Source organism: Pristis pectinata, chromosome 4 (genome assembly GCF_009764475.1).
Source record: "Pristis pectinata isolate sPriPec2 chromosome 4, sPriPec2.1.pri, whole genome shotgun sequence".
NCBI classification, from domain to species: Eukaryota; Metazoa; Chordata; class Chondrichthyes; order Rhinopristiformes; family Pristidae; genus Pristis; species Pristis pectinata.
Genome location: NC_067408.1, coordinates 23,621,265 through 23,633,501, shown reverse-complemented (window position 1 = coordinate 23,633,501; position 12,237 = coordinate 23,621,265). Strand labels below are relative to the sequence as shown.

At 39.5% G+C, this 12,237-nt stretch overlaps 1 long non-coding RNA gene across 1 annotated transcript; it reads right to left on the bottom strand.

Annotated features, from left to right (window-relative positions):
* Positions 1-4,045: 4,045 nt before the first annotated feature.
* LOC127569821 (uncharacterized) lies at positions 4,046-11,833 on the bottom strand. Its single transcript, XR_007956249.1, has 2 exons — positions 11,523-11,833; positions 4,046-4,836 (listed from the first exon to the last, which is right to left on the bottom strand). It is a non-coding gene; the product is annotated as an uncharacterized LOC127569821 (long non-coding RNA).
* Positions 11,834-12,237: the final 404 nt, after the last annotated feature.

The following is a 12,237-nucleotide window of genomic DNA, read 5'->3' as shown; positions in this document are numbered from 1 at the left end:
GGTTTTCAGATGAGATAGAGGGAGGTTAAAAAATGGATATGGTGACAATATTGGTTAAAGAAACAATCACAGCTGTGATTAGAAGGATCAGCAAATTAAACCATATGGGTTGAATTAATGAGCAAAACAGGGCATTGATACCATTGGCTGTGTTCTACGGACCTCCAATTGGTTCAAGGTAGATTAAGAGCAATTTTGTAAACAAATTTCTGGCAAATACATAAGCACCTGGCCAGTAATGGTGAGAGATTCCAAGTATCCAGTATTTATCAGTGTCAGATTTAGCATTGTTGTGGAAAATGACAAAGGTAAAATACAAATAAAGGAAAGGCTAATTTCACTACACTGAGAAGTAGCTTTGCAAAAGTGGACTGGAAAAATACTACAAAAAGGTAAGTATGTCTTGGAGAAATGGGAGTGATTTAAGGAGTAGATACAAGCGGCCTAAGGACAAAGATAAAGGATGGGACTACCAAATCTACATCTGCAATTAAAGATTCACGGGGTATAGTATAGGGCAAACAAAGGGAAGCTTGTATCAGACAGCAAAAGCTAATGCACAAAGTCTGGAAGGTGTAGGAGTGAATTCAAGGGATGTTAAGAAAGCAAAAAAAAAAATCTTTGGATTTTATGAACATGAAGAATAAGAGCATAAAGTGAAGAGTAGGTCTGTTGAGGGGCCAAAAATGTAAGCAGTATGTGGAGGCAGAGGATATGGGCCAACTTCTTAATAAATATTTTGTGATTGTTTTCACAAAAGTGGGGGATGATGCCAGTGTCGTAGTTAAGGTGAGCAAGTGCAAAATATTAGACAGGATAAATGTAATAGAAGAGGAAAGAGGTTTAACATTTTTGAAAACAAATAAATCTGAAGACTTGTATGATATGTATCCCAAAGCTGCTAAAAGCAGCAAGGGAAGAAATTGTAAAGGCCCCAACTAGAATTCTTCCAAACCCCTCTAGCTGCACAAGTGGCCCCAGAAGATTGGAGAACTGCTATCATCATAACTTTCTTCAAAACTGGACAAAATGAAAACCCAAATAATTATGGACTGGTTAGTTTAACTTCAGAGGACAAATTATTCACATCCATTCTAGGGACAAATAACTTTAGGCATAGATTAATCTATGCTAATCAGCAAGGATGTATTAATGGATTGACAAGTCTGATGAATTTGACTGATTTTCTTCTTTTGAGTCCAATATTTGTAGCTTTTAGTGTTCTGAAAATCTTTGACCTCACATTATTAACTCCATTTTTCCCCTGTAAGATGGTATCTGACCTCTTGGATATTTTCAGCATTTGTTCTTATTGCATTGTTATAAAGCAAAAATTCCAAAGATCAATGAGGTCAGTATGTTTGATGTGGATTTTAGCAAGGCTTTTTTACAAGATCTCATGTAGCAGGCCATTCAAAAATAAAAATCCACTGGAAGAGTGAAAAACTGGGTCCAAAACTGACTCAGTGGCAGGAAATAAACTTAATGGGTGCTTAGTGACTGGAAGTATGTACCGATGGCATTCCTCAGGGCACAGCATGTGCTCCCCTGCTTTTTGCAATATATTTTAAATAAGGTATACCTGCACTTATAGGGGGTAATCAAAGAAGTTTGTAGAATTTATAAAAATTGTTCATTTGGTTGACCTTAGACTAGGGAGATATCTGGTCTGGTCAGTTTGGCAGAAAACACACTAATGAAGTGTAATCAAGTGTGAGGCAGGCATTTACAAAGATGCAACAAACAAACAAGTGGGGGGGGGGGGAAAAGAGATAAAGAAGCTACAGAGACATAGGGGTTGCCTTCCTTATTGGTTAAGCCATAGGATACTTCTCTATATTTCAAAAACAAAACTATATACAAAAAAAATACAAAACAGTACATGATGTTCTTTGCACTCAATATCATCTGGTCTATACATTCAGTGTTGTCAAGTCTATATATTTCCAATGTCATCAATACATTTATTTGCAACATTGGAGGGAGGTAGAACCTCAGCACACAGTGATACTTTGTGTTTGTGTACTTCTGTTCTATGCACAGCTTGATACAGTTGCATATAAAAGGTAGCCATCAGGACAAGATGAATGTTGGGTATCACCAGTCCCAGAACAAAATCTATTTGACTGGCGATGACCCTAGATAGCATCTTGTGGCGTGGCTATGCTGTCACTGTATATAACACTAGTTAGATCACAACTTGATTAATTCATACAGTGTTAGTTCCTACATTGTAGGAAAAGATGTAATCACATCCAGAGGAGGAGCAGCAGATTTTGAGGATGTTGCAGGAAACAGAAGATTGCAACCATAGGGAAAGTGGATAAGCTAGAGTTGTTTTCCTAGGTGTACAAGATAAGCAGCATAGATCGAGTGGACAGTCAGAGACTTTTTCTGAGGTGGCATAATTTGAAGGTGATTGGAGGGAGGTTATAAGGGGGATGGCAGAGGTAGTTTTTTTTGAAATTAACAGTAGTGGGTGCGTGGAACACACTGCTGACAGAGGTGTGGGGATGGATACATTAGGGACATTTAAGAGGCTCTTAGATAGACACATGAATGATAGAAAAATGGAGGGCTATGTGAGAGGGAAGGGTTAGATAGATATTAGAGCAGGATAAAATGTCAGCACAACATCACAGGATGAAGGGCATGTGCTGTTATGCTCCAGCAGAGGAGCCAAAGGGAGAGTTAACTGGAGGTATGTAAAATAACGAGTGGCCCAGATAGACCTTTTGTACTTAGCTTTGAGTGTTTTTTTGGTTGGGGGGGGGGGGGGGGGGGGGGGAGAGAAAAAGAAAATGAGAAAAGAGGGACACAGTGTCAATTTAAAGTTGCTAGAATGATTAGAGGGGAAATAAGGAAAAGATTTCATCTATTGTGAAATGGTTGGGGGGAGGGAAAGAACATTTGGAACTTAGTACCCAAGGATGGTTAAGGCAGAAAAACTCAACATTTAAATGGTACTTGGATATGCATCACAGAGCAGTGATCTGCAAGGCTACAGAAGTGGGTTGGATGGTGGGGTTAAGATGGTTTGCTCTTCTTCGGCCAGCATGGACACAATGGGCTAATGGATCTGCACAATTATTTTATTCAAAAGGATTGAGAACTTTCATTGCTAAAGATGCACTTCATTTGTTTTATTCTATAATAACAAGTTGCTTACTGTGTAACTGTTCCCTTCCCCCCACTCTTCACATCCCCCCTCACCTCCCCCCCCCCCCCACCCACCAAGGTTATACTTTGCACATCTGCTCAGAAGGTCTGTCAAATCAACAACTTGCATTCACAGAAACAGTCAGATAATAATAAAGGCTGAGATGAGGAAAGAAATAGGAGAGGTGACCAAAAGCTTGGTCAAAGTGACAACTTCTAGGTAGGGTCGAAAAGGAGTAAAGGGAATAGGAGAGATGAGATTCAGGTGAAAATTACAAAATACAACTGCCAATAATGTGGCAATGCAATAATAAAAGTAAGGAAGGGAGGGGAGGGAGGGAGATTTCTGCAGGATTTTGTTTCTAGTGCAGCAGAGGTAGAGAGACAAAGCCAGGATGAAATACAGGAAGACAAGGATCAACAGTGAATTTTCTCACCAAAACATTGTCCAGACTGTCCTGGAAAAATGAATGTCTGATCCTATTGTAATCTGACACATGAACTATGGAAACACTATTAGCAAGATTAAGGCTAGAGCACTTCATGAAAGCTGTTCAGTAAGAGAGAGTGGCATGGAATAGATGTGTACAGCTTGCTTCAAAAGAAGGTTATCCCATTGCAACGCAAGTCTGTGTACTTGTGACTGAGAAAACAAAATGTTTTGATTGTGCGCAACTGGGTCCCATGCCTCATGGTTTCCCAGGCCATTCCTCCACCACCCCTCCCCATGCTCACCCTGCAACTGTAGTAACCAAAGGTCTCTAGTCTTGTCAATGTCACTGCCTCAGTTGTTCTAGAAGTGGCAGCTAAGCCTCAGATACCAGAAGGAAAGGCCCCTCCCATATGTTTCTAATTAAATGCAACACAAAACACACCAGACAATGACTTTGTCCAACAACTATACTTCATTAATAGTGATTGGTTCAAACAACTCAAAGGTTCACAACATAGTTTCAAATAAGACTCAAACTCTTTAGTTTCACAACTTTTAGTTTACTTTCCCAACTTCCAAAACCCACTGCCCTGCATTCAGATATTACCCACTCTTGATGAACCTTGCTGGGATACAATCTTGGCGAGTTCTTCTACGTCCCTGATTCAGGATCTTTATCTACAGTGGTTGGTGTCAGGAGTCACTGCTGCTGGTCATCCCACAAGGCACCTTTTTATACATTTCTTCACACAATTTCCAAACATTCCTTAGTTCTTTATTGCCATTTACAAAGCTGTAATTCTGATCCTAATCCATACGTACATGTTTCTTTAATTTCATCAAATTCCTGCTGGAGCCATTCCACAGTTAGTTCAACCATTAGGTTCCTTAGAGTGTTTGTGCATTTTGTAATATATCAAGTCGTTCCTTTCACAAGTCAGTTCCCAAAACATCATTTACTTGTTGTCCACTGGATGGCTCAGAGGGATGGTTCACAATGGGATAATTCACAGGGTTATAAATCTGTCTCAATGATGTTCTCAATTAATACTGACCAGGTGTTGATTATGTGACCTTCCTTCACTGCACTTTTGTTCTGTTTCCCAGCATCTCTTCCTAGCCAGCAGAGTGTCCTCCCAGAGACTGATGCGATAATTGACATCACTCTGGCTGCTGCACAGGGATCAACCTAAAGGCCTTCTGACAGGTCTTGCTCTCAGACCTTTTGGTTTCCAATGTCTCTGCTAATCAAAGAAATTAACAGTAGAACAAAAAGAATTAAATAAAACAAGCATTAATAAAAATAAATTCATTTTAAAATATAACTGATGCAAATTCCTTACTTTCTTAAAAAAAAGTGGAACCACTTACATTTTTAATGAAGATCATTCAAATAAAGAATGCCAGACTAGCTGCACCAGCTATGGATGGGATAAAGCTGAGGAAACACATGATATCAATCAACTATGAAACACTACTGGCCTCATTTGCAAGTCCAGGCAAGCCTGAGAAATGACCCTCCATCCAATTTCCATCATCCTGTCCTTTCATTGGCAGCCTGCAGGAACAGTCACCAGAACACTCCGATGCACAGACTGCAGCTGTGTTCCTCTATGGAACAATCAGCATTATCTAGCCCACGTCACCTTTAACAGGCATGGTAGTGTAGCAGTTAGCGCAATGCTATTACAGTGCCAGCGACCCTGGTTCAATTCCAGCCATTGTCTGTAAGGAGTTTGTACATTCTCCTTATGTCTGCGTGGGTTTCCTCCTACATTCCAAAGATGTACAGGGTAGGAAGTTGTGGGCATGCTATGTTCGCTCCAGAAGTACTGCGACACTTATGGTCTGCCCCCAGAACACTCTACGTAAAAGATGCATTTCACTGTGTGTTTCAATGTACATGTGACTAATAAAGATATCTTAACTGAAGACAACCTTCTCCATGTTAAACAACATTGTATTTTCACTGTAGAGGGAGGCAAAAGGCACAGAATGTACATTGGGTAAAGATCTTTAATGTCCATCGTAAGTGACTCAGCAACATTGCTACAGACCAAGTTGGCTAATTTGCAGATTGATCCCTTCCTCTAGAGGATCAATCTGGAAGCTATTTCCATTATTCAACAGACCCATTGAATGAAACACTTTGACTTTGTTCTCGCCAATCTATTTGTCGCAGATAGACCAGTCCATGATCACATTAGTAGGAGTATGAAACAAAAACAAATGCTGGAAGAACTCAGCCAATCAAGCAGCATCTGTAGAAAGAGAGACAGTTAACATTTCAAGTTGAAAACCTTTCATCAGAACTGAGAAAGAGTGAAAGCAAGTTACTCTAAGTAACAGAAGGTGAGGAGGGAAATGGGTGGAACAAGGGAATGTCTGTAATGGCATGAAATAACAGCCACTGAATGGATAGATGTGCTCCTTTGTCTATGTACTCCACTATGTTGTGGAGTCTGGCCTACTAGGCTATACTGAGTAGGTCAAAATATACAAGTGAAAAAGGGCAGGGGAGGGGGAAGAAAGAAAAAGAGAAAAAATATGTACAAGTGGCTAGTCCAGTTACAAACAAAAATAAATCTGAAGTTGGAGAATTCAATAGAATCCTGCAGATGCACCATACCCAGATGAAAAAAAAAGACATTATTCCTCAAGCTTACACAGGGTTTTGTAGTAACAGTGCAGGAGGCTACAGTGGTCAGAATATCAGGCAATTGGAGGCTCAGGGTCACTCCTGCAGGCACTCCACAAAAGCAATCACCATCTGCATTTGAAGTTAGTAGGCGTGTACCACACCTGCCTTATGCAGGTGAAGTTACTCTTTACACTTCGTTACACTAAATGGGGTCTTTGCAGATCAGATTTAGTTCCTCAAAACTAGGCGTTACTAAACCACAGATGGCATCAGTGGAACTGTATTCCAGCAGAACTGTATGGCTGCACACATTTCTCATTCTAACATTCCCATCAAGCAAGGGAACCAACCCTGGTTCAATGAAGAGTGCAGAAGAGCATGACTGAACAAAACCAAATACACCTAAAAATGAGGTGCAAAGCTTTACCACAGAACTACATGTCCATTAAACAACAAACAGAAGCTTTATGTAAAGTTATGTAATCCAACAGCAGTGCAGTATTGGTAACCACGTTCATCTGAAATATCAAGTAAATAATTTCTCCATCTTCTCCTTGGGCACCATCTAAAGGGTAGTTTTCAGTCACCAATTCACTCAATGTGATATCACAAAAGGACCTAGTTCACTCACCAAGGACACCATTAACATCCAGCGTATCAACTACTGCCATCTCAATCTACTCTATCACCAGCAAAACATTGAGTCTTATAGACAGTGCTATCAAATAGAACTTAAACATCAAGTGTCTACCAATGTTCTGTTTAGATTCTGCCAGGATCACTTAGCTCCAGACTTCCTTACAGCCATGCTCCAGACATCAACAAAAGCAATTGTATTCCACACTCGAACTCAGGTGACTGATAGCACTTGGCCAAATGTGGCATCAAGCAACGCTTATAAAATTTGAAGTCAATGGGAATTAATTTATAAACCACATCTGGTTGTATTGATATGTTGCATATATTTAAAAAGTACAGGAGAATATCAAGGAATGATTGGTAATGGTATCATGTTGGAGGTACCAGAAATGGAGGACAATTATCTGTTGAACATGAAGGTGTACAGTGGAGGCGAGGCCAAATAGAAGCACATCATGGTTCTCAGATGGAGCAGAGATTGGGAGAACAGAAGTGCAGAAAAATAGAATGAACATGTTCAAGGGCCCAGCTAACCACACATAAATAGGCAATTAGGTGTCAACATGGCAATGAAGGCGAGTCACCACATCTTTAAGGTTAGAGATGAATAATATTGGCACTGTGAGCAGTACCCACATCCTGTAAATAAAAACAAATAAACAGAGGGCAGAAAGATTCAAGGTGGGAATTCCAAAATTGAAAGAATGACCACTAATGGTGGAGCAATTCAAGACAATTGTTCCACTGCACTCATATTTTAAATAGTCCACACCACATCTATAGCAATGCCTAAATATTCTACATGAAAATGATTATGTCATAATCATCTTCATGTTGATCTTGTTGCTCTTGTCTGGCTGTGAAACAAAAATATATTACGTTGTCTGGTACTCTTGATGTTATAATTGGCAAACCCATTTTGCCCAGTAACTGATGTAAGAGAAGCTTTCTAAAAACTATTTGACAGTTACAACACTAATGCAAAACACTTAACATTAAGTCAAAGGTTTTTTGCCGTCAATGGAAAGAATTCTTCATTCTTTCATCTCCAATAATCTGGCACATTATTAAATGTCATTGGACAGGCAATCTTAATTGAGGAACAGTGTAATTTGAGACCAACTTACCCATTGGCACACTAACAGGTTCAGCTCTGTTCTCCACTTTAAATAGTTTGATTTTATCCCCTTTGGAATTAAAGCAAGCAAAATTGGCTGGCACAAAATGTGCAAACAAGACAAGCCTGCCCTTTTGCCCCCTGGCATGTTAAATTAAAATTAAACATTGTTTCCATGAGCAATGAGTTTAATATGTTTTAAACTAGAAAGGCTGCAAAAAGAAAAAAAAAAATCAGCTTTTGTTTGGGCATAAAACATTCCAATTTGCAGAAATGACTTATCATTTGAAGACCTATTTATGGACACTGTTCCCACGATCAAAGACAACGCATGTGTGAAAAATATTCAAAGTTCCTTGGAAAGGTAATAAAAAGAAATCAAATCACAATACTGCATTAACATCAAGGATTAATTTTCAGATATCTTTTGTTTGAAACAAAAAAATTCAGCAAGGTTTACTTTTAAGCTCAGCTTTCTCTTTTGTTCAAGCTCTTTCAACATTTCCAATCTGTTTTTTTTTGGTCATAAATAACAGACTTCAGTTTTTCCACCCATTTGAAATTACTCATTTGAGTAAACTTTTGCTGTATAATTGGCTTCATGTTTCACCAGTTAAATAGAGTTTTCTTTAAGTACATATATTTACAATGGTGAGATTACAATGCATTTCTCTTAGGTGGGAGTCTCTTTAGTTTTAGCTACATTCAAAAATCAAGTTCACACATTTTCATTTCACAATCCTCAAATCACCTTAAAGCTTCATAGTTTTTATTGATTCAGTTTCTCAGGAAAGGAACAAACAGCCTCAACCAGTAATTAGCAGTGAAAAATGTAACAAAGATTTCAATGCAATGCTGCACAAAAAATTCATTAACTGCATTTTTAGAATGCTAAATATTTGCTAATGAAGGAGCTCGTTCAACTCCTTGCATTAGGAGTGCAGCCTCAGTCTGAGATTAAAGTGCAAAAGCACAAGCACATTTCTTTTTCCAAGCAACACATCCACATATGGGGAGCAGCATAGGTTATGATATTTGCTGGATGAATTTCAAACACAGTTACCAGCAGTTACACATGCAGCAATTAGAGCAGGGCTTCAGCAGTTAAGTGAAGACTCCCCATGGTAGTCCAAGATACTATGGTTGCCATGGAGGAGGAGAGGCATAGGGAAGGGAGGGAATGACAATATTCTCAGTTTATGACACTGCAATACAAATTGAGGAACTGTACATTGGAATGGAGGGGCTATGAGCCAGGAGAACCAGAACGACAGCTAGGGCTACCATGAGGAGACGATGGCAGGAGGTCACAGAAGTACTGATTTCTCAGAGTGACAACCCACTGAGCATGAAGTACAGGAAAAACAAAGTTATGCTAGGTCCCCGTAAAAGCTCAGCTACTTAAAACCATTCCTCAGGCACCAAGCCCACAACTACTGCACTCTGTCTGGCACAAAGCCATACTCACATTACAAGCTCTGCAACAAAAATCTATGTACCAAGACACCAAGTTAACAATTGCAATGATAACCTTTTACATAGAGGTTAAAATAATTGTTAAGAACGTAACCAGGGAGGAGAAGGAGAAAGAGAAAGTTCCCTTTAGTGCTCAGCCCCTCAGAAGGCTGGAGCAGAGGTTACTTCTCATCATGGACACTAGAGCAACACAGTGCAACGAAGACCAGAACAGAAGAGGCTTTAAACCCCTATGGTAATCACATTCTATCCAGTGAGAAGTCTCTAATCAATCTGCACAAATGGTGCCTTTACCCAATGAGTAGCATGCATATTGTGTGTCTGTCTTTGTGTCATTAGATGTTAGTTATCATTAAGTTAAAGGTTCTTCTACAGTTTTAACCCACCCAACTACTAGTCTAAACACAAGCACAGGAGGAAAAAAGGAATACAATGACAATAGTAGCAGAGTTCACAGCTCCATTAGGCACTATCTCAGATAAAGGCACTGCAACAGATGAAATTTAGTCAGAGGGGCACATGGCAATGGGGACAGATGCATTGAAACACAAGGTTACAGTCAGGCAGAGGCCAAGAGAAGTTGGTGTATTGAGTACAATCAGGAGAACACCCCCCTCCCCTAGAGGATTCTCACGGGGGGGGGGGGGGGGGGGTGGTCATGTGAAGCCAGAAGACCATCACTTCCATTATGGGGCTGGCACATACTTTTGGAGTAAGGTTTCCACTGCCAATCCAAATTCTGCAGTGACTATTAGGACAGATGGCATTTGCCATGATGACATAGATCTTTGTGCTGAATCAGTTTGTTTAGCTCTGTTATTCAGGTGCAGGTTGTTGTTCTCCAAGAACAGAAGAGATGTGACCATAAACTTATGCAGGAATAGTGAGATGGTGCTCTGGGACAGACTGATCATCAGAAATAATCTGGTGTTCATCCAGAACAGTTGACTCCTGGCAGAACATTGAAGATTTCAGGCAGCAGACAGGTAAGATTCAGAACAGATTTGTTGAAAGTGGTACAGTTCTGGAGGTCATGATTGTGCGAGTGGTATCTGGGTTAGAACAATTGCACGTCATTCTCCAACCATTTCCCCAAGAGTGCCATTAGAATCAGTGAACATGACCTTACTATCCTCTTCATCCCATGCACCCAGGAAGTCTGCATTTCTCCCAACACCAACTCTTAGGCAATATGCACACTTTTGCCCTACAGCCAACTATCCCAGACTGTGGCTGTACACAGCAGTCTAAATCTGGCCCCTCAAAAGGCAGGAGTTCATCATGAAAGTCCATCTCAGTTATTTCCAAACCCAAGTAAAGGGAAATATCCAAACAGCCTGGCTGTAGTCACTACACCAGAATGTTAATCCTTTCAAACTGAGCTGGAAGATTACAAGAGGCTGTTACTAATGTTTGCATCTGTTAAAGTTTCTTTTTACAAACAATTACAATGTTGACTTTCATGTTCATTTAATTAGGTTAGCTTAAACAGTGTAATAATTTTATTCCACCACAGAGAGACAATGAAGCAAATGGTCAGAATAGCAAAAAGGGAATTAAGGCATTGTACAAACACTTAAGAAAGTCACATTCTCCAGTCACTCACATGCTTCTTTCAGAGTATAATTGTAAGTATCAGACACATAATCCTAAATAACTCAGACATAGGATCTAGAGAGCTCTCTTGCTCAATATAAGAGAGATAAATAGACTAACATTGTGCTGTAGTGAAAGTCATGTGTGACAGATATTTCCAGTGTGTGCGGAGGTGGAGAATCAATACAGCCAGTCATCACCTCATCTCATGCCCCAAGGGAATCTATGAATCAAGACCACTCGTGTGGTCTGCAGTTCTCGATACAAAAATGATACTATTTGCATTACACTGATAGTTATACATTCATCAGTTGGGAGATTATGTGGGTGGAGATTCATTTAGTAGTTACATATCCAACTTTGATCTGCATTTTGACCAACAAGGTGCTAATCAAAAGGAAGTCTAGGCAATATCAATCACAAAATAAACTTAATAATCAACAGTGGCAACACTTAAATACCTGAGATCCAAAGCACGATGATCCACTGTTTATACTTCCATTTCATTTCACTGCACTTGCATCCATCAGGTAGGCTGTTGTGAAAATGATATAGTCCTCAATGAGGAAGGCAATATTCAATGACCGAGGCTTGATGAACATCATTCTTCTGCTTTCCTGATATCAATCAGATAGAACACAATAGCTCCAAGTGCTGTTCTGCAGTGAACTAAGTAATCAGAATAGTAGAGATCAAAGAGGAGTAATTTCCCATGATCCTTGCATCCACTTGATCAGTGGGAAAATTTGCTTATTGATGAGAATGGTCCTTAAACAAGAACTCCTGGAACTAACTGAAGTAATTTCTTTCAATAACTCTCATCACCCACTTTAATAATAAAAAGCCTGTGATGGTGATGTGTAAGAAGGTGGTCATCTCATAAGGAAGGTGCTCTTATTGGTCAGTAAATAATTATATAATTGGAATTAATGATAAGTCAATTTTAATAGTACTTTATCTCAACAGGACAATGTGCCTTCATGGATACAAATTGACAGTGACCACAGCTGTTTTATATCCCCTTGATGGGATTATTTATATGTTATCCTTTCAGCTTGGGTACATCATGGTGAAACTCTTTGGAGGTTCTCATTTATATTGTGCCAAATTAAAAAGTAGGTATTGAGTTTTGTGGCCATGAGAAACTTAGTAGCTGCTGAGGGGATTCTACCAGTC